Here is a 27,327-nt window from a genome sequence, read left to right on the forward strand (position 1 = left end):
TTAAGGGATTAGAGTTAAGGTTTTAGGGTTAGGGTTTAGGATTCAGCGCTTAGGGTTTAGGGTTAGAGGTAAGGGGTTAGGTGTTAGGCTTTAGGGGTTCGGGTTCTGGTTTAGGGTTGAGGGATAAGGGATAAGGTTTTAGGGATTAGGCTTTAGTGTAAGGGTTAACGTGAGGGTCTGGGTTAGGGTTTGGTTGAGGGTTACGGGTAAGGTTAGGGCTAGGGTAATGGTTATGTGTTAGGGTTAGGGTAGAGGTTGGGGTCAGGGTTAGGATAAGGGTTAGAGCTAGGGTTTATGGTAAGGTTTTAGGGTTAGGGTTTAGGGTTAGTGGTAAGGGTTTGGGTTAGGGCTAGGGTTTTGGGTTCAGGATTAGGCATTAGGGGTTAGAATTCGGGTTAGGTTTAGCGTTTTGGGTTTATGGTGTAAGGTTTAGAGTTAGGGCTAGGGTTTAGGTTTTATTGTTTACGGTTCAGAATTTGGGCTAGGGTTAGGATTTAGGGCTAGGGTTTAGGCTTTAGAGGTTAGTTTGTAGGGCTAGGGTTAGGGTTTGGGTTAGTTATTGGGGTTAGGGATTAGAGTTGGGTTTCAGCCTGCCTTGGGCAGGGCACTCAGACAAGATGATGGTCAGCAGTGTCTTGCAGCCTGAGGTATTCTTTGATTCTGAATGATCTGAAGGGTCATTGGAATGATCTGTAGGATCGTGCCGCAGGAGGTGCATGGGAAGCTCATCTTTGAGTAATCAAGGAGAGGGTGCCGATTGAGGAGAGGAGAGGAGTCTGACTCTGTGAATGGAATTACAAAGTGAGTTCCATGGGGCCGGGGGCGGGTTGGCTTCAGTTGAGTGGAATCATGTTATGGTGGAATGGGTTGGGTTGGAACTAGATGATCTTTAAGCCTTCCAAGCCAAGCCATTCCATGATTCCATGATTCTGTGACACAGTGCCAGCCAGTTGCAGGCCGGGGCGTCTGCACAGCCACTAGCAGGGCTTTGTGAGTCAGGGCCTGGTGTTTGGACACCATTGTCACGGGGGTCTCTGTGGTGAGTGGGGGGCTATATAAGGGGTGTGGAGATCTGGGGTGCCCGTATCTGGGAGAGCACCTCCCTCAGGAGCCAGCAGCTGCCCTGGGTGACAGTGTCAGTGAAGGAAGGAAGGGCCAGAGCAGAAGTTCCCCTGGAGCCTGTGAGGAGAGGGCAGCTGTCCCCTGCAGCCCATGGAAGGGCACGGAGGGGAAGATGTGGATCTGCAGCCCATGGACTGTTTTGCCAGGATAGAGCTAATTTTCTCTCTTGTCATTTTTCTTTCAGCTAAGTCTCTTGTAAGCGGCTACCCTCGCTGAAACGAACAGCAAGTTTTTTCCCAGTCAGTGTCTGCTTCTAGGAGTGATAAGACTCAATGTTTATAGTTAGTGCTAGAGAATGTTCATCCGAGCAAGGCCACTGCTCAGTTCTGAAGAACACCTTGTGCACCAGAAAGAGAAAAGGAGCAAAGAGGTCACACCTACAACCCTCCTTTAGGGAGCTGGAGAGAAGAGAAATGACCAAAATTGACCAAAGAGAGTATTCCATGCCCTACACACCATCCTCAGGATAAATTTGAGGGATGCTGAGGGTCAAAGGCCGCCTGCCCTCTTCCTTCTTCCTTCCTTTGGCCTTTTGCCTTTGCCTGTCCCTGTTTGCTTCAGCATCCTGGGAGGATTCCATCCGTTGCTCTGGCTGTGGTCCTGCTCCGTGGCAGCCTGAATCTCTGTCTTCCTGCCTCCAGGTCCCGAGCACTGCTGAGTCCAGGAGTCCAGGCTGGACTTTCCCGGGGCCGCCCTGCAGCCTCGGTGGTGACGTGAGAGTTCTTGGGGGAGAGGGGGGAGGACCGTGGTGTCCAGTATTCCTGTCTATTTGAGCAGATTTAGAAATGTTTCCTTTCTATCATTAGAGTTTCATTTCAAGCTGTGCAGTTTAGTTTCCAAGCCGTAAGTCTCTGTCCCTTCCTCTGTGTCGTTTCCTTGTCTGGGAGGGAAGGGGGGGGTTAGTAGATGAGTTAGCAGAGAGCATCTCTAATTCTGTTGAATTGCCGGCGCAGCGTTAAACCCTGACAGATTTCTTTGCACTCAATATGAGGCTTAAGCTAATTAGCTGGAGTGGCAGTTGGGGTCCCTGGAAGCAGGGCCAAGGCCTACCGTGGCTCCTCTCCACTGGCACATGCTGCGTCCGGCCCTCAGGGTGTCCCTGGGTCCCTTCCTGAGTGCAGATGGCCATGGAGGCCTGGGTTAGGGATAAAGGGGTTAGGGTTTAGGGTTAAGGGATTAGAGTTAAGGTTTTAGGGTTAGGGTTTAGGATTCAGCGCTTAGGGTTTAGGGTTAGAGGTAAGGGGTTAGGTGTTAGGCTTTAGGGGTTCGGGTTCTGGTTTAGGGTTGAGGGATAAGGGATAAGGTTTTAGGGATTAGGCTTTAGTGTAAGGGTTAACGTGAGGGTCTGGGTTAGGGTTTGGTTGAGGGTTACGGGTAAGGTTAGGGCTAGGGTAATGGTTATGTGTTAGGGTTAGGGTAGAGGTTGGGGTCAGGGTTAGGATAAGGGTTAGAGCTAGGGGTTTATGGTAAGGCTTTAGGGTTAGGGTTTAGGGTTAGTGGTAAGGGTTTGGGTTAGGGCTAGGGTTTTGGGTTCAGGATTAGGCATTAGGGGTTAGAATTCGGGTTAGGTTTAGCGTTTTGGGTTTATGGTGTAAGGTTTAGAGTTAGGGCTAGGGTTTAGGTTTTATTGTTTACGGTTCAGAATTTGGGCTAGGGTTAGGATTTAGGGCTAGGGTTTAGGCTTTAGAGGTTAGTTTGTAGGGCTAGGGTTAGGGTTTGGGTTAGTTATTGGGGTTAGGGATTAGAGTTGGGTTTCAGCCTGCCTTGGGCAGGGCACTCAGACAAGATGATGGTCAGCAGTGTCTTGCAGCCTGAGGTATTCTTTGATTCTGAATGATCTGAAGGGTCATTGGAATGATCTGTAGGATCATGTTGCAGGAGGTGCATGGGAAGCTCATCCTTGAGTAATCAAGGAGAGGGTGCCGATTGAGGAGAGGAGAGGAGTCTGATTCTGTGAATGGAATTACAAAGTGAGTTCCATGGGGCCGGGGGCGGGTTGGCTTCAGTTGAGTGGAATCATGTTATGGTGGAATGGGTTGGGTTGGAACTAGATGATCTTTAAGCCTTCCAAGCCAAGCCATTCCATGATTCCATGATTGATTCCATGGTTCTGTGACACAGTGCCAGCCAGTTGCAGGCCGGGGCGTCTGCACAGCCACTAGCAGGGCTTTGTGAGTCAGGGCCTGGTGTTTGGACACCATTGTCACGGGGGTCTCTGTGGTGAGTGGGGGGCTATATAAGGGGTGTGGAGATCTGGGGTGCCCGTATCTGGGAGAGCACCTCCCTCAGGAGCCAGCAGCTGCCCTGGGTGACAGTGTCAGTGAAGGAAGGAAGGGCCAGAGCAGAAGTTCCCCTGGAGCCTGTGAGGAGAGGGCAGCTGTCCCCTGCAGCCCATGGAAGGGCACGGAGGGGAAGATGTGGATCTGCAGCCCATGGACTGTTTTGCCAGGATAGAGCTAATTTTCTCTCTTGTCATTTTTCTTTCAGCTAAGTCTCTTGTAAGCGGCTACCCTCGCTGAAACGAACAGCAAGTTTTTTCCCAGTCAGTGTCTGCTTCTAGGAGTGATAAGACTCAATGTTTATAGTTAGTGCTAGAGAATGTTCATCCGAGCAAGGCCACTGCTCAGTTCTGAAGAACACCTTGTGCACCAGAAAGAGAAAAGGAGCAAAGAGGTCACACCTACAACCCTCCTTTAGGGAGCTGGAGAGAAGAGAAATGACCAAAATTGACCAAAGAGAGTATTCCATGCCCTACACACCATCCTCAGGATAAATTTGAGGGATGCTGAGGGTCAAAGGCCGCCTGCCCTCTTCCTTCTTCCTTCCTTTGGCCTTTTGCCTTTGCCTGTCCCTGTTTGCTTCAGCATCCTGGGAGGATTCCATCCGTTGCTCTGGCTGTGGTCCTGCTCCGTGGCAGCCTGAATCTCTGTCTTCCTGCCTCCAGGTCCCGAGCACTGCTGAGTCCAGGAGTCCAGGCTGGACTTTCCCGGGGCCGCCCTGCAGCCTCGGTGGTGACGTGAGAGTTCTTGGGGGAGAGGGGGGAGGACCGTGGTGTCCAATTTTCCTGTCTATTTGTGCAGATTTAGAAATGTTTCCTTTCTATCATTAGAGTTTCATTTCAAGCTGTGCAGTTTAGTTTCCAAGCCGTAAGTCTCTGTCCCTTCCTCTGTGTCGTTTCCTTGTCTGGGAGGGAAGGGGGGGTTAGTAGATGAGTTAGCAGAGAGCATCTCTAATTCTGTTGAATTGCCGGCGCAGCGTTAAACCCTGACAGATTTCTTTGCACTCAATATGAGGCTTAAGCTAATTAGCTGGAGTGGCAGTTGGGGTCCCTGGAAGCAGGGCCAAGGCCTCCGTGGCTCCTCTCCACTGGCACATGCTGCGTCCGGCCCTCAGGGTGTCCCTGGGTCCCTGCCTGGGTGCAGATGGCCATGGAGGCCTGGGTTAGGGATAAAGGGGTTAGGGTTTAGGGTTAAGGGATTAGAGTTAAGGTTTTAGGGTTAGGGTTTAGGGTTAGGTTTTAGGATTCAGCGCTTAGGGTTTAGGGTTAGAGGTAAGGGGTTAGGTGTTAGGCTTTAGGGGTTCGGGTTCTGGTTTAGGGTTGAGGGATAAGGGATAAGGTTTTAGGGATTAGGCTTTAGTGTAAGGGTTAACGTGAGGGTCTGGGTTAGGGTTTGGTTGAGGGTTATGGGTAAGGTTAGGGCTAGGGTAATAGTTATGTGTTAGGGTTAGGGTAGAGGTTGGGGTCAGGGTTAGGATAAGGGTTTGAGCTAGGGGTTTATGGTAAGGGTTTAGGGTTAGGGTTTAGGTTTAGTGGTAAGGGTTTGGGTTAGGGCTAGGGTTTTGGGTTCAGGATTAGGCATTAGGGGTTAGAATTCGGGTTAGGTTTAGCGTTTTGGGTTTATGGTGTAAGGTTTAGAGTTAGGGCTAGGGTTTAGGTTTTATTGTTTACGGTTCAGAATTTGGGCTAGGGTTAGGATTTAGGGCTAGGGTTTAGGCTTTAGAGGTTAGTTTGTAGGGTTAGGGTTAGGGTTTGGGTTAGTTATTGGGGTTAGGGATTAGAGTTGGGTTTCAGCCTGCCTTGGGCAGGGCACTCAGACAAGATGATGGTCAGCAGTGTCTTGCAGCCTGAGGTATTCTTTGATTCTGAATGATCTGAAGGGTCATTGGAATGATCTGTAGGATCGTGCCGCAGGAGGTGCATGGGAAGCTCATCTTTGAGTAATCAAGGAGAGGGTGCCGATTGAGGAGAGGAGAGGAGTCTGATTCTGTGAATGGAATTACAAAGTGAGTTCCATGGGGCCGGGGGCGGGTTGGCTTCAGTTGAGTGGAATCATGTTATGGTGGAATGGGTTGGGTTGGAACTAGATGATCTTTAAGCCTTCCAAGCCAAGCCATTCCATGATTCCATGATTCTGTGACACAGTGCCAGCCAGTTCCAGGCCGGGGCGTCTGCACAGCCACTAGCAGGGCTTTGTGAGTCAGGGCCTGGTGTTTGGACACCATTGTCACGGGGGTCTCTGTGGTGAGTGGGGGGCTATATAAGGGGTGTGGAGATCTGGGGTGCCCGTATCTGGGAGAGCACCTCCCTCAGGAGCCAGCAGCTGCCCTGGGTGACAGTGTCAGTGAAGGAAGGAAGGGCCAGAGCAGAAGTTCCCCTGGAGCCTGTGAGGAGAGGGCAGCTGTCCCCTGCAGCCCATGGAAGGGCACGGAGGGGAAGATGTGGATCTGCAGCCCATGGACTGTTTTGCCAGGATAGAGCTAATTTTCTCTCTTGTCATTTTTCTTTCAGCTAAGTCTCTTGTAAGCGGCTACCCTCGCTGAAACGAACAGCAAGTTTTTTCCCAGTCAGTGTCTGCTTCTAGGAGTGATAAGACTCAATGTTTATAGTTAGTGCTAGAGAATGTTCATCCGAGCAAGGCCACTGCTCAGTTCTGAAGAACACCTTGTGCACCAGAAAGAGAAAAGGAGCAAAGAGGTCACACCTACAACCCTCCTTTAGGGAGCTGGAGAGAAGAGAAATGACCAAAATTGACCAAAGAGAGTATTCCATGCCCTACACACCATCCTCAGGATAAATTTGAGGGATGCTGAGGGTCAAAGGCCGCCTGCCCTCTTCCTTCTTCCTTCCTTTGGCCTTTTGCCTTTGCCTGTCCCTGTTTGCTTCAGCATCCTGGGAGGATTCCATCCGTTGCTCTGGCTGTGGTCCTGCTCCGTGGCAGCCTGAATCTCTGTCTTCCTGCCTCCAGGTCCCGAGCACTGCTGAGTCCAGGAGTCCAGGCTGGACTTTCCCGGGGCCGCCCTGCAGCCTCGGTGGTGACGTGAGAGTTCTTGGGGGAGAGGGGGGAGGACCGTGGTGTCCAATTTTCCTGTCTATTTGTGCAGATTTAGAAATGTTTCCTTTCTATCATTAGAGTTTCATTTCAAGCTGTGCAGTTTAGTTTCCAAGCCGTAAGTCTCTGTCCCTTCCTCTGTGTCGTTTCCTTGTCTGGGAGGGAAGGGGGGGTTAGTAGATGAGTTAGCAGAGAGCATCTCTAATTCTGTTGAATTGCCGGCGCAGCGTTAAACCCTGACAGATTTCTTTGCACTCAATATGAGGCTTAAGCTAATTAGCTGGAGTGGCAGTTGGGGTCCCTGGAAGCAGGGCCAAGGCCTCCGTGGCTCCTCTCCACTGGCACATGCTGCGTCCGGCCCTCAGGGTGTCCCTGGGTCCCTGCCTGGGTGCAGATGGCCATGGAGGCCTGGGTTAGGGATAAAGGGGTTAGGGTTTAGGGTTAAGGGATTAGAGTTAAGGTTTTAGGGTTAGGGTTTAGGGTTAGGTTTTAGGATTCAGCGCTTAGGGTTTAGGGTTAGAGATAAGGGGTTAGGTGTTAGGCTTTAGGGGTTAGGGCTCTGCTTTAGGGTTGAGGGTTGAGGGATAAGGGATAAGGTTTTAGGGATTAGGCTTTAGTGTAAGGGTTAACGTGAGGGTCTGGGTTAGGGTTTGGTTGAGGGTTACGGGTAAGGTTAGGGCTAGGGTAATGGTTATGTGTTAGGGTTAGGTTATGTGTTAAGGGTTAATGACTCAATGTTAAGGGTTAAGGGAAAGGTTAATTCTACATAAAATAAATTCACACAAACAGCTTGGCCTGATCTCCTCTCCTTACAGGACTTAATCCTGTCAGGATCTTTCTCTTTTTCAGTATCTGTGTGTGCTGAGGGGGAGAGGCTCTTTTGTCTGCAGCAGGAGCAGCGTTGGCTTTCTTAACAGCAGCAGTGTCTGTGGGCAGCAGCTGCAAAGAAAGCAAAAGTACAAGACAGAAAATTACCTTTATCCTGGCCCAAACCAGGACACACCTGGTTTGTTTCTTAGCCGTACCTCTCACTAAGCAGAGGTCTGCAGAAATAAAAAGATATCCTCTTAACTTCAGAATGACTGACAGTGTGGTATGGTGTGACATAAAGAGATATACCATAGATACAGGAAACACAAACTAGCAAATCTCTCTCTGATTAGCCTCTTCTTCCCTATTCAAATAAAAAGACTGCAACAGAGGAGCTACAAACACAAGCAATGAGTAAGGGACAGCAAAGACCAAGAACTGACAGCAGAGGGTGTGTGTTATGGGTCAGTGCTGAAGGCAATCACTGGACACGGGAGGAGAAGTGATGGCTGAAGTCTGAAACTCTGTGTAGGGCTCCTTTTATGTTTGTGATTGAGGATTAACTCCAGTGAAAGATGACTTTACATTAACAGTTACACAGTTCATGATCCAGAGTTCAGTATTTTCTTTGGTCTCTGAGCACTCTTGGAAAACAGTACAGCCCTCAAAAACAAAACTCATCACCCCTACCACATGTAGCTGTGTACTGTTTGGATGAGGAGGAGTTGTTTTGGTGTATTACACCATGAGGTCTGGAACTACAAATGAGCTGTAACTCTAGACTAAAAGGCACAATCTTGCTTACAGATGCTCTTCAGCAGTAGCTGAAGACAGGATTTCAAAATGTTTACCTTGGCTGCATTAACAGGAGCAAATCTCTGTTCATCAATGATTCTGCTCCTGCTGGTGGACTTGGGAAGCTTCCTACTGAACTCAGACTTCTGTTCAGAGCCAGACTGGTGCCAGGATGTGCCAGGTGTGCTGAATCGTGAAATGGACTGACAGATAGACCTCCACTGATGGGAAGTGTGTTCTGCCACCTTCCACAAAGCTTTCTGTTGGTGTTTCCTTTTTCCCAACAATTCTGAAACATTCAGACACATACAAAGAATTATCTCTGGCAGGAACAGTAGAGGGGATTAGGAGTGACCAAACCCAGAACAGCATTTGATCTGAGGGGTTTTGGAGAGCCAATATCTTAGCAGTGAAACCACCTGCAAGGAGCAGCAAGAGTTACCAACACTTGGGACTACTCAGCACGAGACCTTCAAAATAATCTGTGAATGCAGTTTGTTCTGGAATTCTGGGACAACTTCATGTACCTTGGATTTATCCTCTCCCAATTCCTTTTCCATGCCCAGGCTGGCTTCCTCCAGGTTGCTGCAGTGTCTCGTAGCAACTTCCAGTGAAGATTCTGTCCCAGACAGCTTTTTAAGAGCTTCAGCAAGCTCCTGCTGCAGCTCTCTGACATTGCCCTGATGAAACGGTTACATGAGCATGAAAATGGTTATAAAAAGCATGAACTATGCCTTTAATTTAACTTATTTGATTATACAGTTAGACCTGTCTTGAATTCAGTAGGTAGGAAAATTTTGCCTGCCACCAGCAGTCAGCAGCTGAGCACCTCCAAATTATCAGCAGACACTCGGGAGGATTTCTGTTTTCTAATACCAAAGAAAGGCTCAAGTATTATTCATCTTGAACACCACACCAGCATACCCTGAATCATGTATTTTTTTAACAAAACTCAAAGCAATCTCTTGTGATGCAAGAGCCACAGTTTGACTGCAGATATTATTCAGGTGAAGTAAAGGCAGGACTTTGTATTAGATGGTTCTTGGGTCTGTTTCCCTATTAAAAAAACAGAATTAAATGAATACATGTATCTGAAAGCTCTTCTGACAAACACTTGAGGTTTATATTGAAACAAATCTCTGTCTGTTTTCTTACCAAGTTCAAATAGAGTAACAATTGCCTCCCTGCTGACACATTTGCTTTCAGAAATCTGGACAGGCCCTCCATTCATCCACCCACCCACCCAACTACCATCTCCCAAAGGAAGCTGGTATTTTGGCACTAGGAATACAAAGTGATTCACAGGGGGAAACCGTTGACAGCACTCCTGGAGTTCTTCCCCCTCTTCCCTCCTAAAGAAACTGTAAAATAAAGAATAAGGTGGTTATCTGACACATGCAGGTATTCACTCAAACACTCTGGGGTTGAGATGAAGAAAGATATGGAATTTTAAAGCACTGTTCACATCACTATTCACAGAGAAACAGCACACCAGTGTCTAATTACTCAACAGGACTAGTTCCTGTTTTCCAGAAAGTAAAGATTAACAAAATGGGTATGGCAACTTTTAAACCTTTGCTCTGCCTGGGACTGGTAGAATTTGCAGAATGACAGTTTAACTGAGATTCTGACCAGTCTTCTGACCAGTTAATTAGCCTTAGCACAGACACAAAGAACAAATTTAAATATTGCTACACATCACAATCCATACCCTGCTTTGTAGAGCACTCTGTGGTCACCCGTAACTGTGCAGAGTTCTGTCTTTTCTGCCAGGCTGATCCACCACTTGTTGTGGATGTCTCCAAGTTTCTGTTGGAGCTCACTGCATTAAACCTTGGATCTCTTGGGTGTTTCATCACAGCAATCTTGGTTTTTCTTTGAGGAGAACCCTGGGGATTCTTCAGAGGACTGCAGGATGCTCTTTTTACTGTGTTGCCAAAGCGCTTCAGGAGAGGGATCTATGGGATGATCTGAAAGCCCAGCTTGAAGGTTTACCTGGAAGCTGTTTCTCACTGTACCTTTTTGAAGATGGTTCACTTTGAGCCTCCTCCCTGGGATGCCACCCCTCTTAGGTTTGGGCTTCAAGCAGAGGGTAAGTTTGCATGGCACAAGGCAGTGGTCTGTAGGACATTCTGCACCAGGCATCGCTCGGCTATGACAGACATTGCCAACACTTCTCTGGCGCACTAAGACACAGTCAGTGAGGTGCCAGTGCTTGGATCCAGGATGCTTCCAGGTTGTCTTCAGGCTGTCTTTCTGCTGGAAGAGAGTGCTGGTGATGGTGAGCTGCTGCTCAGCACAAAACTCCAGCAGGAGACATCCCTTGTCATTACAGTTTCCAACACTATGCTTGCCCAGGACTCCTTTCCAGGCTTCATAGTTCTTTCCTACTCCAGTGTTGAAGTCACCAAGGATTATGATCTTAGCATCTGCAGGAACCTTTTGGGTGAGGCTCATGGATTCTCTTCACTAGTAGTAGAGAACAGGATTTCAAAATGCTTGTCCGTGCCTCATAGGCTGCAACCCTGTTTCTTGACAGCATGGCCTTCATTGCTGAACTTCTGAAGCTTTCTACTGGACTTAGATTCCTGTTCAGTGCCAAACTCTTTGCCAGGATGTCCCAGGTGAGCTGAATGCTGAACTGGACTTGCAGCCAGACCTCCATTATCAAAGCTGCTGGTGACTGAAGATCTTCTTCTGATGCCCTACTCATGGAGTGCAGTATTGGCTTTTGGTAGTTCATCATCAGCTCTGAAACATTCAGACACATACCAAGAATTATCTCTGGCAGGAACATTTTGGCACAGTTACCAGCCAGGGCTCTGAAAATTCGTTGACTTCCGAAAGTAGAGAGGATTAGGAGTTGTAGGTATAAAGGCAGCATGTATTGATAGCACAGAACAATTGATGGAGACAGGCTGGTTATCACTCAAACCATGGAGTGAACATAGCCCCAGGTATGCTAGATAAGCACGGGACTTTCTACAGACTCCCTTGCTTGCAAGATCTCCTGGAAAACAGATGAGTGGTGTAAAACAGAGGTTGTTATCTCCTTACCATGTAACTAATCGCGTAGTAACATGCTAACTGTAACTAATCAATCAGGTAATTCCATATGTTATGTGAGATAAGAAAAAGGTATATAACTGTGTGTAAGAGTACAAATAAACGGAGTTAGTTTGCATCAAACTGTTTCCCCGTCCTTCGTGCGGCAAATGGTGACCCCGACGTGATGCTAGACGTGACGCCGGGGAACCCGACGTAACGCCGGGTAGAAGTTGCTGAAAGAAGCATCCGGCCGCAGTCTCTGATAACGTCGAATAGGCTGAAAGGAAGCCTGGAAGTGGGTGGCCACCCCATTTTGCACCTCCTCGCGATTGGCAGGTGAGATTGGAGAAACGTTGATATGGGTAGTCAGAGTTCCCATGAAGAAAAGGACGTTTATAGACTTATGAGAGAACTGTTGCTTAAGCAACAGAAAGAAATCTCAGATCATGAACTTAAGCTCATGTTAAAATGGGTTCGTGATAAATTCCCAGATGTTACTGCTGTTACTATCTTTAAATCTGAACTGTGGGATAAAGCAGGGGTCCGTTTATGGGACCTGAGCACGCGAGGGGATCAGGAAGCGATCAAACTCCTTTTTTCCTGGCAAACAGTATTTGAAGGGGTTAAAGCGCGGGAATCGAGACGAGCAGACACTCCTTCTGCCGCTTCTGCAGTTCCCAGCGCCCCTCCGCTACCAGAGGGAAGAGCGCAGAAAGACACTCCCCCTGTCAGAACTGTAGCCAAAGTAACCAGACCGGATTTGCCAAGCAACGATCCGTCCGAGTCCGATCCTTTCGATCCGGGGGGAGAGCCAGATCTGTTTCCTGATGATCACGATCCATACGCGATGCCACACGGAAGGGTGCTTTCTGATCTACAGGCTGCCCGCAAATATACTGAACACATGCGATCTCAAAGGACAGACCATTGAAACAATGTAAATTTAAAAACGGGTGTCAACAAGTTGTGTTAACAGGTCTTATTGACACAGGCGCCGATGTTACTGTAATCTCCCAAGCTAAGTGGCCGAGCCAGTGGAAATTAATTCGCACTGCACAGCCATTAGCAGGAATAGGGGGAATTGGTAACAGTTATCAGAGTGAAGATATTATTCAAATCATTGGTCCAGAGAACAGGGTAGCTAGTGTTAGACCTTTTGTATTGCCAGTGCCATTGAATCTGTGGGGAAGGGATGTTCTGTCACAATGGGGATTGCATTTGGAAACGGGTTTTTAACAAGGGTCACTGTAGAGGGGCGTGAAATCCCACAATTAACCTGGAAAACACAGGATCCAGTGTGGGTGAACCAGTGGCCCTTATCAGAAGAAAAACTTAACGCCCTAGAACAATTGCTACAAATTCAATTAAAAAAAGGACATATAGTCCCAACTTTCAGTCCGTGGAATACTCCTATTTTTGTAATTAAGAAAAAATCAGGTGGTTGGAGATTATTGCATGATTTACGAAAAGTTAATGCTGTTATGGAGCCAATGGGAGCGTTACAACCAGGTCTCCCCTCATCAACAATGATCCCGCGGGAATGGAATTTGATTGTTATTGATTTAAAAGATTGCTTTTTTGATATTCCTTTACATCCTGATGATGCACCTAAATTTGCCTTTTCTGTGCCTAGCATTAACATAGGAGCACCTCTCAAACGCTACCATTGGACGGTTTTACCTCAGGGCATGAAAAATAGCCCCACAATTTGCCAGTGGTATGTGGCCAAAATATTGGCCCCAGTACGTCTTGAATTTCCAACTGTAATATTGTATCATTGTATGGATGACCTGTTAATTGCTGCTGCCGCTGAGGGTGAGTTACAAAAAGCAATAGAATCTGTGTTAACTGCCATCGATCAGGCAGGTTTGAAAGTTTCACCAGAAAAAATTCAAAAACAGGCCCCCTGGAATTATCTAGGGTGGAAAATTACCAATCATTCCATAATTCCGCAAATGCTATCGATTAATACTCAGATAGCCACACTGCACGATGCTCAAAAACTTTTGGGATCTATTAATTGGTTGCGACCCCTTCTGGGTATTTCAAATTCTGAATTGGCTCCTTTATTTGATCTTCTTAAAGGAGACGCAGACTTACTGGCTCCTAGACACTTAACACCCTCTGCGGAATCAGCATTACAAAGAGTTTGCAGAGCCATCGAACAGAGGCAAGGAGTGACCAAACTCAGAACAGCATTTGACCTGAGGGGTTTTGGGGAGCCTATATCTTAGCAGTGAAACCACCTGCAAGGAGCAGCAAGAGTTACCAACACTTGGGACTGCTCAGCACGAGAGCTTCAAAGTCATCTGTGGATGCTGTGTGCTTACACAGCTTCTTCCAAAAGGCAGAGAACACCTGCACAACAACTCTGAACTACCCTCCCTTTCCCATGGAGAAATCCCATCTTTTTTCCCATCTTTTCTGCCATACATTCCCTTTTCACTACAAAAAGCATCTACTCGCCTTTCCAGCTTTTTTTCTACAAATCTTCTAGGTTTTACTTCCTCCACATTCAGATTTTCATATTTTTCTTCTTCAAAAGTGTCTTCTTGGAGGGCATTTTTATGTTGTCTAGTTCCCATCTGAGATCTCTAATTCTGCACATCAGAAGCTTTCTCTGTGCATGGTGGTCACGGGCTCTGATCTCTTCCAGACTGTCCTGGGAGGCTGCCTGCTCCTGAAGCAGAAAACACACTTGCAACCACCACAGGGAAAAAGGGAACTCTCCCTGCCCACCAGTTGTACCTGCCCAGTGGCAAGGCCCAGCTTTACTCTGGGAGGCACCTGTGCCTCCTCACTCCCCTCAGCAGCCAAGGCAGAAGCCCAGAGCTACCACCCTCATGAATTCCTTTCATTTGGGAAGAATGCCCCCTCTCTCTCAGCAATATTCTTCATCCCAGCTGCTAACCAAAGACCACCGTCTCTGGAAGACAGAAAAGTATTCTTCCTCAAAGAAGTGAGGAGGATGCCTCACCTCCAGCCCTCCCCTCCCATCACCTCTTTCCTGAGCACTGTCCCCTGCACAGTGATAACAGGACCTGTAGGTCTGGCCACGACAAGGATCAATCCCCTACAGTACCAGACCTACAAGATGCTGCCACAGCCCCGAGCTGCTCTCAGCCCTGACCCTCACCCATGGACACCATGTCCTGGCAGGAATGCAGATCTGCCTGTCCCCAGGGGCTGCCCTGGGGATCTGCACTCTTGGCTCATCCCCATGGCTCTCTGGCACCAGAGCTGTGCTGCTCTTCTTGGGGAGGGGGTGTGGGACTGCTCCTGCCCCTGCCCCTGGAGCTCATGGACCCTGACAGCCTTGTGGGGACTCTTCCCATCTCCCTGCCTCTACACAACAGCAGCCCTTGACGTGCCCTTGCAGAGACTGCTTTGCACATCACCTTTTCATCTTTACCCATCAGGAGAACTGCTTTGCTATTGGGCACACAACAGGATCTACAGGCAGATCTACAGGTGCATCTCACCTTCTCCCCACAGCAGCTGCACTACACCTCCATCTGTCAGCCAACTTCCACAGAAAGCCAAGGGACACAATGCCCGAGAAGATTTCATCAGATTTCCCAGCCAACAGGCCAGTATCTAACAATGGAAACAGATGCCCCCACTGAACCAAAGGCAAAGAGGTGATTTTGATTCACATCTTGTTCTCCCTCTTGCTGTTCTCTCAGCCAAACCAGACAAGAGGTGGCAGCTGCTCTGAATTTGTACTTATATTTTTTCCTCTGCAGAAAAGAAAAAGGGAAGACTGCTCCTTGGAATCTGGCAGCTGTTTCTTGTTTCCCAGGCACTAGTTCATTTGCCCCCCATTCCTTCAGTATGTTTTTCTGCAAGGTTTTTAGGCTCCCACTACTCTCAAAACATGCAGCAGCTCCTCCAGACACTGAACTGGAAGCACGAAACATTTTACCCTGCCCAGAAACACAGGGGTCAGAAGATGACCAGAAGAAATCCAGGAAAAAACGGGCATTCTTTCTCCTTCCAAGTGGACAATCATTGTCTCCAGGGTGCAATCAGCCTCTTTTTCTTCAGCCTCTTTTTCCTCATGCTGTGCAAGTCCTTTGATGGCACAGACAGCACAACCTGCTTTTGCAGCTGTAAAAGCAACAGTGGCAAAAGGAAAAACTAAGGTGACCAGCGAGATAACACTGCAATGGAAAGCAGAAACTTACATGGAAACAGGCCTAAACTCTCCTCTCCCCATCCAAGATTTCCAGCTAAGGCTAAGGCAGCATGGAACCAAATTGCAGTACCTGGGGCTCATAGAAAGAATGAACACTCTAGAAGTGAGAAGAGGAGCTCACAACTTTGCAATGTAAGAAGACACACACACAAAATAACCCAAAAACTTTCTTACAGACATCCTCTGGAGTTCATAATGATAGCAGAGAAAAATTCCTTTAGCTCCCACCACAGAACATACCCTCAGTGCTTCTCTAGCAGCTCTGCATCTCCTGAGAGCAAGAAAACCTTTTCAGATCAGCAGTGCTTTTTATGCTGCTACCCAAATTTGCCTAGCAGAACCCGCACCAAAGTGGAACAGAACCTGCTGATTCAGCTCAAGTATCTAGAACACAAGTTTACTGGATGCTTTAACAGCACCCTGTGAGAAAAAGCAAAGTAGAAAACACACAAGCCTCTCATTTACCTGCTGCTGGTGCTGCTCCTCTGCAGCTGCCCGTGATGCTCCTAAGCTGGGTATGAAGTCTTCCAGGTGGTCATCTACAAAAGATGTGAAAGAAGCAAGAAGACACACTCTGACTTTCCAGACTCCTTATTACCAAAAATGAATACTACACTAACCTCTTCACCTCTTTATTCCTATTATACCCAACACCAATGATCAAAATGGCCATAGTCTGAGGGCACTGTAAAACTGGTTGCAGTCATCCCCTCTGCTCTTTTCTTCAAGGAGAGGGAGAACACCATGCGGGACACAAAGAAACTTCAGTGAAAACCATCAGGAGGAGCTTTTCCCACCCACAGGACATCTGAAAACCATGCCCTGTGAACCAAAGGGGAAGGACCAGCACCCTGACTGCCGTCCCACTCCCTCTCCTCTCCGCACCCACCCCCCCCTCGGCTCCAACCTCCTTTTGGGGAATTGTAGAGTGATGAGGTTTCCCCTAAGCCTCCTCTTCTCCAGACTGAACACCCCCAACTCCCTCAGACATTCTTCATAGGACTTGTGCTTGGGACAAGGGGGTGTTTCTGAGCAAAGGTGGAGCAAGGCAAGGACTGATGGCCACTGGCTGAAGAGTAACTAAGGCTTCCAGATGCAGTGCCTGGAAGAGGACTGTGTGCACTGTGTCCTACCTTCCTATACCTCTAATAATGATGAAGGGTCCCCCCTGTTCCCATTTAATTTCCACTCAAAACAATGGGATTATCCCTAAGCAGTCAGTATGCAGATGGAAAGATCACCATGGACACAGGGAGGTTGCATCAATATTTTAATGAGTGTAAATCATAGAATCATAGAATCGTAGAATTGGCTGGGTTGGAAGAGATCATCAAGTCCAACCCTTGATCCACTATCGCTGCAGTTACAAGACCATGGCACTGAGTGCCACATCCAGTCTCTTTTTAAATATCTCTGGGGACGGAGAATCCACCCCTTCCCTGGGCAGCCCATTCCAATGTCTGATCACCCTCTCAGTAAAGAAATTCTTTCTAATGTCCAACCTAAACCTCCCCTGGCACAACTTGAGACCTCTTTTGCCCTCTTGTCTTGCTGAGGGTTGCCTGGGAAAAGAGCCCAACCCCAACCTGCCTACAACCTCCTTTCAGGTAGTTGTAGAGAGTGATGAGGTCTCCCCTGAGCCTCCTCTTCTCCAGGCTGAACACCCCCAGCTCCCTCAGCCCTTCCTCACAGGACTTGTGCTGGATCCCTTCACAGCCTCCTTACTCTTCTCTGGACCTGCTCCAGCAACTCAATCTCCTTCCTGAGCTGAGGGGCCCAGGAACTGGACACAGGACTCAAGCTGTGGCCTCACCAGCGCTGAGTACAGGGGCAGAATCACTTCCTTGGACCTGCTGGCCACGCTGTTCCTGATACAGGCCAGGATGCCATTGGCCTTCTTGGCTACCTGGGCACACTGTTGGCTCATGTTCAGCTTCCTGTCAATCTAGACTCCCAGGTCCCTCTCTGTCTGGCTGCTCTCCAACCACTCTGTGCCCTGCCTGTAGCTGGGAAAAGAGGGAAAGGAGGTCACTCAGAGCTTGAGAAAGAGCAGGAGCAGTCAGGAAGCAGTTCCTCTTTTGCTGTGCCAGAATTCCCACAGGATACCTGTAGATTTGCCTGGCACAGTGTAGCAGGTCAGCCATAGCTGGTTTCTGGACTCTTCACAACAGGTTTGTGGGAAACACAAGACAACAATAAAAGGAGAGAAGAGTGAGAAGAAGACAGGAGAAGGAGACGTTGTCCATCTTTTCAGACATTGTCCACCTTCCATCCTGCCCTTGCAGGTCCAGCTGGACATGACCAGCTGATCTTCAATCAACAGCATGAAGTGTGCTGTACTCAGAACACCATATTCTGAGTCAGTGGGGGTCCTTGTTCAAAGCAGTTGTAAGCACCTTTAGCAGGGTGGGCATCTGTTACCACAGTAGCAGCTGGTAATGCAGGAGAGGTCCACACCCCCAGAGTTGATGGGCGCTCCATCACAGCTGAGGATGCTGCCAACAGCAGCAGAGGTGGAGGAGCCCACCACAGTGTTCTGTGGGAAGGAGCTGAGGATGGGTCCAGGCAGGGTCACCACCACGGGGGAGGGCTCAATGGCAACAGTGGAGCTCTGGCACTGCCTGACACAGGGCTCACTGCAGCTGCTGGCCAGAGGGGTCAGGCCACAGCGTCGGCATGGCAGGCATGGGTTGTAGCAGGACGTGTCCTGGGGCTGGAGGTGCACCTGGGGGAGAGGGCAAGGAGGAAGCATATTGTATGGGGAGATGTAAGGAGCAGCCTGTCACCACACCATGAGGAAACCACAGAACATGAAGACCTAGGAGGCGGAGACTGCATAGAGGCATGAGAGCTTTTTGCCTCCATCTTGCAGAGGCACAAAAAGAACCACCATGTTTTATTTGGCCAAAGCCTCACTCAGTGCATTTCAGCCTCCATCCATAGAAATCCTTCTCCCTGCTTCCCTTTATCTCTAACAAGGAGCCCCAAAATCTGACACAGAACAAAGATGGTATGAGATAAGAGGTCCATTGAGGTGAGACCTCCTTTTAAAGAAAGCAGAGAAGAAGAAGGGCTTCAGAGTCACCTGCTTCCCAAGGAAAGGAGGCAAGAGAAGTGGGTGAGAGAGTGAGGAGCTGGGCTGCCTTTTATCGTGTATCTTTCCTGCCCCAGGCTTCCAGAAGCATCCCTTGGAGATGTGGCTATTTGCTAACAAGCTCATCTTGAATGTAAACATCCTAGCTAATGCTGTAGGCTGTTTTGGATTCCTGAATTGCTGTCTTTTCACTTCCTGCGTTATGCCTCAGCACATTCCACAGTGGAGGCATCATTTGCAGGACAGGATAAGAGGTCTAAGCATTTCTGAAGCAAAAAAAATTAGTGTGGGCAGGAGACTCACCTCATATGTTGTAAGAGTCCAGTAAAGGCCACTGGTGTCTGCCTGGGGCACTGTTTTGGGGTTTTTTCTGGTTCTGTTGACAAGAAGCGGCTCAGCTTCTCTATTTGACCATATCCCTCCTAGCAGTGTTCCCAGGAAAAATTCTGCTGGCTGTTTTTTCCTGCTTCTGCTCAACACCAAGGAGGGTTCATGGGTGAGGGATGTGATGCAGCATCCTTTTCAGATCTCAGAAAGAAAGACCTGGCAGGACACAACATAGTAAACTGGCTGTTTCAGTAAGGTAGACTAAATGGAGCAATACAGACAGTGAGTGAACCTTAGATCCCTTCAGATGGTGGTGGGGTGGGAACCCTGCACTTCTTAAGCATCAGGATAACCCAGGTAGATTTTCCAGTGATACACTGTACAGATTATGTCCATAGAGAACTTCTGCTTCCCTCCCATGACTCCGTGCTTTTTATTTGATGTTACCAAAAAGAAAGTCCATCCTCTTAAACAGTGAAAGGTTATTTCTGTCCTAATACCCACCAACATGGAGTGTAGGATGGCACAGCCACTCCAACACATTCTATTCTACTCATGCTGATTGATACTCAGTCCTCTCTGCTTCTTAGAGCAAGGTGTAATAGAGCAGATGTGTCTTGCCCAAGGACGCTGACTCCTTGAATGTGCTGTTTCCCTTAAAGTACATTTCTTCCTTGATACCCAAACACCGCCTATACCATATTTAGACCTTGTCTTTCTTCTGAATGCTTCGGAATCCCTGCTGGGCTGTCCCCAGGGTGTCCCCAGGCTAAGTTGGTCCCCCCAAGTGCAAAGGTGGTCATGGAAAAGATGTGAGCAGAGACCACTGAAGGCACTAGCACCTGGTAGCCTCAGTTCCCTTCCATAGCTCTCCAGGCCCCGGCGCGGGGACACGCCGGTGTATTAACTGTGCCGTGGTAGACGCGGAGAGAGGGTCTGGGGCTGTGGCCGCGCAGAAACCGCGGCGGGCGGGGCCGGGAGTGTGGGGAAGGGGGACAGTCCCATGCGGGACCGCCAGGAACGCTGCCGCTCCGCCCACCAGGGGGTGCTGCCGCTCCTCCCGGCCCCGGGGGGTCCCCTCAGTTCACAGATAGGGGGGGCCCTCAGTTCACAGCCATTCCCTTCGCAGACTCCCGGGAGATGCTATTCCCAGACAAGGGGGGACAAAACCTGATAGCTGAGTGAGCAGGGAGTAGAAATCTGCAAAGCAGAGGAATGCACTCAGTGTTCTCCCAGGAAGAGGGGCTGTGTGTGATTCTGGGTAGGATGTTTACAGTAAGTGCTCTTCCCAGAAACACTTGAGAAAGGAAAGGAAGTCTCTGTCAGGAGAGAGAGAGTGAGAAACTCCTTTCAGACATTACTGGAGGACAAGGAGCTTATTGGCTCTGCAGAAGGCCTGTCTCCATCATCTTGAGAGGTAAACCCCTTTTTCTGTCTGGGTTCTCCATGGCAGGAGAAGTTCTCCATGGACACTCCTCCCTTGCCTGGGCCTGGTTAGGGTTGTGATGTCCAGGAGGAACAAACAGCAGGAAAACTGCCTGCAGCCTCCTATTACCTGGCAGCAGAGTGCTTGACCTCTTCCTTTGGGCTCTCACCTGAATTTTCAGGTGTCACAAGCCCCTTTGACAGTGACACCTGGAGCTGAGAGGCAGCACTTCTACACCAGGGTCTGTCTGCCTGGGAGAATGCTCAAGCACTGCCATGGTCCCTAAGTATAAATATTTTATATTTTGTTTGTGAGGAAATATTAGCACCTGCACATATATGTTCCACAAATTGCTAAAGTAACCAGCTTTATGGTTTAAGCAAATTACAATGGTTTATTTACGGGAAAACAACACAACACCTACAGGAGTCTTGGGAGAAAATGCAGGGAAAACAGGTCTTTAATCTAATGAATCATCCCCAGGAGAAACTTTTAAGGAAAAAAAGGAGGAGAAAGGGAACAGATTTTCATTCTTTTCACCTTCTGAAGTATCGACACCAGGATTGCTGTCTCTGAAGTCACTGGTGTTGCTGATGCTGCTGACTTCTGCTTCTCTCTCACTGCTTTTTGATGCTGATTTTCCCCTTTTTCCTCTGAATATTTATAGTAAAAATTCCGTCTTCTCACCAATTGTTGCAAATTGGTAATTGCAGGTCTTCCCTTTGGTATTCAGGTTTTCCTGGAATTCTTTAGTTCTTGTATTTGATACTAATTTGCATTACGTGTCGGACAACTCTATCATGAGCCATTCTGATTAGCATTTTATTTTTTAGTCCTGTCAGAGGAGTGGGGTTCCTTGATGAGATTAGCCTTGATACATTTTAAGGAGTGTAAACAGGGAAAGGTGATGTCATGTGTGGAGGAGAGGTCTGTTGATGGAAATAACTTTGATACATTTCAAAGACTATAAACAGAGAAACTGTGCCTCTGTTGCCTCATTCCAGCTTGGGTGTAATTTTGCTCATTCAAGAGACAATATTTTATTTTCACTGTACAGCCCTCTCCATGTACAGCTCAACTGACTAACCCCAGCAAGACCCATCAGAAAGACACAAGACTCTCCATACATTGTTCAGAACCCACAAGGCTGCCCTGTTGTGGAGATGTTCAGAATGTCATTGGCTGAGGGAGCCTTACGTGTTGCTGCTGAAGGAGGGGGAAACGCAGAAGGAGCATTTCAAGCACAGGAAGAAAGATCATTTCTCTTCCCCACTCCTCCAACAGCATCCTTTCCAGCAGCTCTGTTATCTCAGGGCTGGGAGGTGTTTTTCTGACTCACTCCACAAACAGGCAGGTTGGTCTCAACATGTACCTCAGGTACCTCATCCTCCTTGCCTTCCTGGGGCAGCCGCTGGGTAAGTCCTGCCTTTCCCTCAGTGCACACCTCTTCTTCTCCCCTGGAAACTCTTCACAGCCTTATCAGGATCCTGTGGGAATTACAAGAAGTTAACAGGATGAGTCAGGCTTGGCTTTCTAGATACTTCCCCTATGGAATCCTTGAGCAACCTCAACAAGGTCTATGAGAAGAAATTCTCTTGAATTTCATGGAGATGATGCCAAATAGTATCTGATATTTGTGGTTTTGCACCAGTGCTCTCAAGACACTGATATTCGTGTTAAGGAGAAAGAAAGAGAGGAGAGATGCCTCAGACCTTTCAATCCAGCTCTCTACCTCACCCCTCCTATCCACCTTCTGTCACCACTAGAGGTCTCAACTGTCTCTGGAGCCTTAACCTTTTCCTTTTCCAATGAAATAAAAAAAGTTCTGTAAAAGCTGCTGCCTCACAGACAGTACCTGTCTGTGGCTGGCTGCCATGGCCTCCAGCCTCCTCCTGTCTCTCAGGTCAGCCAGTACTCCCTCCTTTCAACATTGTGTTTGGCAGGGATGAGGAAGGCAGATGAAACTTTTTGCCATAGTACCTTGTGCGCTGCTATCTGCTGTCAGGGTTCTGATGCCAGGATGCAATCTTCAGGCATGTCAGGCTGGTCCCTGGTCCTCTTGGAAGTCAGAGACCAGGGAGGACAAAGAGCACAGACGCAGAATTGCACTTCTCAGGGTCCATGCTGTGTGACAGCTCTAATCACCTGCCCAAAACCACTCTCCTTCTGGCTGTGCATTGGACTCAGGGCTTTCATACAGGGCAAAGGACAGGGAGCCTTCTCCATCAGGGTTTTGCATCCACTTATTATTTGCTTTCCAGAGGCTTTCTCTGCAGAACCACTGACCTTCACTTTCTTACAGGCATCATGGGGCAGACCACCGTCACCCAGCAAGAAGGAGAAATCACAATACAGGAAGGAGGCACCTTTCAGACCACATGCATGTACCAGATTTCTAATTTTAGAAGTTTGCAGTGGTACCAGCAGAGGAGAGGCCAAGCTCCCCAGCTGGTCTCGTTTCAGGCAGCAGCTGGCTCCAAGCTCAGAGGCCGTCTCACCACCTTGCTGAATACCACGGGGAAATACAGCCTCCTGCAGCTGGAGGAGGTCGAGGGCTCTGACAGCGCCTTGTACCTCTGTGCTGTGGGTGACACCCTGGTGCAGGGAGTTTCCTTGGCTGTGCAACAACCCGGGGGAGGGAGGGGCTGTGTCTGAGCAAGGCTGAGCTGTGCAAGGCTCAGCTCTCCCCTGGCAGCGCTGCTTCTCCTTTGGCCCAGGTGAACGACCTGGAACTTGGCCTTGTTTGACCTCATACAGTTGGCATCCTCCCAGTGACCCAGCCTGTTCAGATCCCTTTGCAGAGCCTTCCTGCCCTACACGCAGATGAACGCAGCTGCCAAATTTTGTGTCTTCTGCAAGCTGCCTGAGGATGCCAGGGATCCCATCCTACAGATGGTTTCTAAAAATATGAGACAGAACTGTCCCCAGCGCAGACCCCTTGGAACATCACTTGTGACCAGCTGCACACTGGATTGAACTCCCTTCACCGCAACATTTTGGCCACAGACCACGTTGCCCCAACCACCCATTGCTCTGTGAATGGGCAACCACCTCCATGTTCTCTCAAATCCTTCCATCCCAGAGCAACACCTTTCTCCATTCACAGCTCAGGGAGTGTCCACAGAGGGAAGGACCACATGGAGGCCAGGCTTGAATGCAGCACAACTCTAATGAGAGCAAAGAGGGAAAATAAGTCACTCCAACTGGAAGTGCATAGAGCTCCCAGACAACAGTGCATAGAGCTCCCAGACAAGCCAAGAGTCTGCTGCTTGCCCCTTAGAGGGAGAGGAGAGAGATGGTCCCCACCAGGCTGGCTTTGGTGGGACCTGGCTGCTAAAGGAAAGCAAAGCAAAGCAAGAAAAGGCAAACAAAGGCAACGCCACTCAGCTATATGGGAAACAGCTCTGAAAAGTCTTGATCTTCTGTCCAGTGCCATATTCTGAGTTCATTGGTGTGTCCCCTTGGGGCTTTTTGAGCATCTTTATCTTAACCTTCTGCCATAGTAGTGGTTGGAAATGCCAGAGAGGTCACAGCAGCCGGAGCTGATGGGCACTCCATCACAGCTGAGGATGCTGCCAACAGCAGCAGAGGTGGAGGAGCCCACCCCGGTGTTCTGTGGGAAGGAGCTGAGGATGGGTCCGGGCAGGGTCACAATCACAGCAGGAGGCTCAATGGCAACAGTGGAGCTCTGGCACTGCCTGACACAGGGCTCACTTCAGCTGTTGGCCAGAGGGGTTGGGTCACAGGGTCGGCATGGCAGGCATGGGTTGTAGCAGGACATGTCCTGGGGCTGGAGGTGCTCCTGGGAGAGAGGAAAAGGAAGAAGAAGAGCAGTCTGGTTACACTGAATGAGCCCTGGCTAAAAATGTATCTGGAGCTGTAGGCTTGGCCATGGTCCAAACAGTCTTCATTGCTCAATATAGAGCAACCTGGCCTGGAGAGATTTTTCTCCTTTATCATAACCTAAACTACCCCTCAGCCACACCCCAGCTTCTCTCCAAGGAGACCTTCTTCCCAATTGCCTCTGTCATGACTGGGAGATCCAAATATCCACTACAGGAAAGAGTCTATATCAGCTGAGAGTTTCACTGTCTGGAAATCTCACTTAGGAACAGGAGCAGAAGATTTTTACAACTCACCTGTTTCCCAAGAAGAAGGATCCAAGAGAAGGCGATGAGAGAGCCAGGTATTTGGGCTGCCTTTTATACCTGCCCTTCACTGCTGCAGGACCAGAGGCACCCTTGGCAGAGGTAACAATTTCCTGACAAGCTTATCTTGGATGCAAACCATTACAGGTTTCCAACGCTGCTACCTTTTCATTTCCAGGTTTGGGCCATGCCTACTCTCCTATGAAGGGCTCCTTCTGAGGACAGAGATGAAAGGCCCCAGGATTTCCAGAGCAGCGATGCAGTAGTGCAGGCAGAAGACTCAGCTCAAGTGTTGGGGGCATCCAGATCAAGAAAGTGATGTAAGCTTGTGTCATCAAGCCTCAGAGGAGGAATAAGACCCCACCTTACATTAGGAGGAATACAACCCCACCTTACATTTGTAGACACTGAGGACTCCTGAATGTGCTTCTGCAATGTGTGAAGTCCAAAAGAGAGTAAGAGGCTAGGGAACAGAGTGACACAGTGTGTAGGAGCTTCTCTGCTAGATGTGTTAGAGACTGGTTCCAGTCTCTGTAGGGATGGTCTCAAAACTTGGGGGACAGAGAAGGCTGAATGGGTGCAAGAAGAGCTGAAATGCCACATCAGGGCAGGATAAAGGCAGAGGTTGCTGTGTGCCCCATGAGGGAACTGTTGTGGCAAGAAGATATGGTCAGAGGTGGGAGAGGAACAGCTCAGGACTGCTGCTGATGAAGCAGAGAGCAGTCTTGAAGAGAGATAGATGTGGAGACGATCAGTGAATCAGAAGACCAATGAGCATGGCTGCAAAGCAAGATGATGCGGGGGTGAGGAGTGGGAAGATCCTGAAGACAGAAGGGTGCAGGGACACATAGCTCAGTCTTTCAGAGTCCGGGAAAAGAGAGATGGAAAGTGGGGACAGGGAGCAAGCTGGTGGAGTGGATGGGGACAGCAGGTGGATGGGGACAGAGGCAAGCCAAGCTGAAATCTGTGGCTTTGTGGCACACAGCAGTGTGACTTTACAGCTGTCTCTAGATCCGGGGTCTTCGATGATGAGAAGAATCCAAGAAATCTGGCTTGGAGGCTACACCATAAAGAAGCCAAACCAGGCTTGTAAATGCACTCTGTTTAAAATAGCTGGTACACTGGAGTGAAAACTGAGGGCAAATAACCCACCAGCTTGTCTTCTTGTTCTCTTTCTCTGTGCCTCCACTAATGGACACAGCTAGAGAAGGAGGTTTTTGGTAGGAGGCACAGATGCATCTGTGGTTTAGCTACATGTCTGTAGTAGCCCAAAGAGGGGAGAGCTGTTCTTTGCCCCTCATCTGGGTGTCAGCAAGTAAAAAAGACCCATCAGCCAGATACTGGACAAGATTCTCTGCACTCATCCACTGCCAGAGTGGTCCCACTTTTTTTCATGTCTCTTCTCCTTCTCAGTAAAGTCACCAGTGATTGAGGGAGCTCCTCTGTTACAGAGTCCATGATGGTTTCTCTGTCCACCAATTGGTAATCCCATCTCACTGAACTTTTTTCCTCCCATAGGCAACAGGAATGGTTGTGGGGACCCAGTCTCAGATGAACCCCCACCACCACTTCACATGGAAGCTGAGCTGAAAGGTTCTGGGTTTCCAGCTGGATCCCATCCTGTGAATTTGAGACTGTTGCTCATGAAGCATCTACTTTACTTGTGTCTTAACTCTTGTCCCACTGCTGTTTCGGGATTGTCTGCCTTTCTAGATTGACACAGGTCTGCTCAGGCAGCCATGTTGGAGGCTTTGCATGACCCTACTTATCACAGAGAACCCTAGGAAGTGTTGGTGTGGAATTGACAGGAGCCCTCAACATCCCTCACTCTACTAAGTACAAGTTCTCTGGAAATTTCAGCTCCTGCTTTTCATTGCTTTCCAGGGCTGCAGAGTGCTCTAATACACCACAGATACAGTTGTCCTTCCAAATCAGCATCAGCTCTTAGCATGACTGAAAAGCAGTGATGGTTACCTGAGGATAGATCCAGGCTCAGGTTCTTTCTCCAGCCTCAATGTGCTGTCCCAGGGGTTTTCCCAAATGCCACTGAGAAAGAGAGCACAGCTGACAAGGGTGGGCATCAGTCTGTCATTGGGCACTGGTGCCTGGGCCTGGCTGCTGGTCTAAGAGCTGAGGCCCCAGGACAGGTGGGTTCAGGAGGTTGATGAATCACCTCAGAAATACCATTAGTTTTAGAAGGGAGGAGTAGGTGTTCAATCTGAACACAGTCATTATGCTTGGAGAGCTCTACACTCAGGTGAAATAAATCCTATATTGTTCACAAAGGGACATCTGCCATTCCTTATGAAGTGGTCACATGGAGTCCCTTCACTGTCATTGTGCAGAAAGAAGAGCTTAGAGAAGGTGATTCATCTGTTCTAAAGTGAAAATCTTGTGAAGGAGAAAAGCAAGTGCCCGTTGGAAGTGCTAATGTCTTCCTCATGAGTGCAAAGAGAGCCTGGCTAGCCAGTCAGCCTTTCACAGCTCTGCAGCCTGGGGACTTTGCCAGCCCCTTGAATGTGTTTCCACAACAAAGCCCCAAGATGAGTGAACCAATGGACTGGTGTAAATTGATGTGCCTTTAGAAGTGGAAATGGACTAACAAATCTAGCATGAAAGATAGAAATTTTAATATTTTTAATTAAAAATTTAAGAGTCAATTCAGATACCGGAGAGAATCAAGGAGAGTGAAATTTTTTTTCACTGTCTTATGCGAGGGATAGTGGCTGTAGTTAGAGACACTCGACAATGTCATATTTTATCTTGAACCAGAGCATGATTCAATGGAACATCCACCAGAATGAGACATAGAAACTTCTACAGAAACTTCAAGCTAGATGAAGAAACAAGTGTCCATTTCCTAAAGCAATGAGACAGTTGTGGGACTTTTTCAGGGGACTGAGGAGGATCTAACAGTTTCTGGATAAGGATTGTGATTTCTTCTATAACCTATTCTTCAGACCAGTATAAGGGTGTTCTGAATTTACCCAGGAGTGAAGGGATGGAGCACCAGAGTCAAGATTCAGATC

The 27,327-nt window shown here is 48.6% G+C and overlaps 2 long non-coding RNA genes across 2 annotated transcripts in view; both read right to left on the reverse strand.

The window, feature by feature from the left end:
* The window catches only part of LOC139787951 (uncharacterized), a 540,427-nt gene that overhangs the window by 249,625 nt on the left and 263,475 nt on the right, over window positions 1-27,327 (reverse strand). The window lies entirely within an intron of this gene.
* On the reverse strand, window positions 23,301-24,344 carry LOC139787671 (uncharacterized). The gene is made up of 2 exons (XR_011722676.1): window positions 24,290-24,344; window positions 23,301-23,952 (listed from the first exon to the last, which is right to left on the reverse strand). It is a non-coding gene; the product is annotated as an uncharacterized lncRNA (long non-coding RNA).

This window comes from Heliangelus exortis, chromosome 27 (assembly GCF_036169615.1).
Source record: "Heliangelus exortis chromosome 27, bHelExo1.hap1, whole genome shotgun sequence".
Taxonomy (NCBI): Eukaryota; Metazoa; Chordata; class Aves; order Apodiformes; family Trochilidae; genus Heliangelus; species Heliangelus exortis.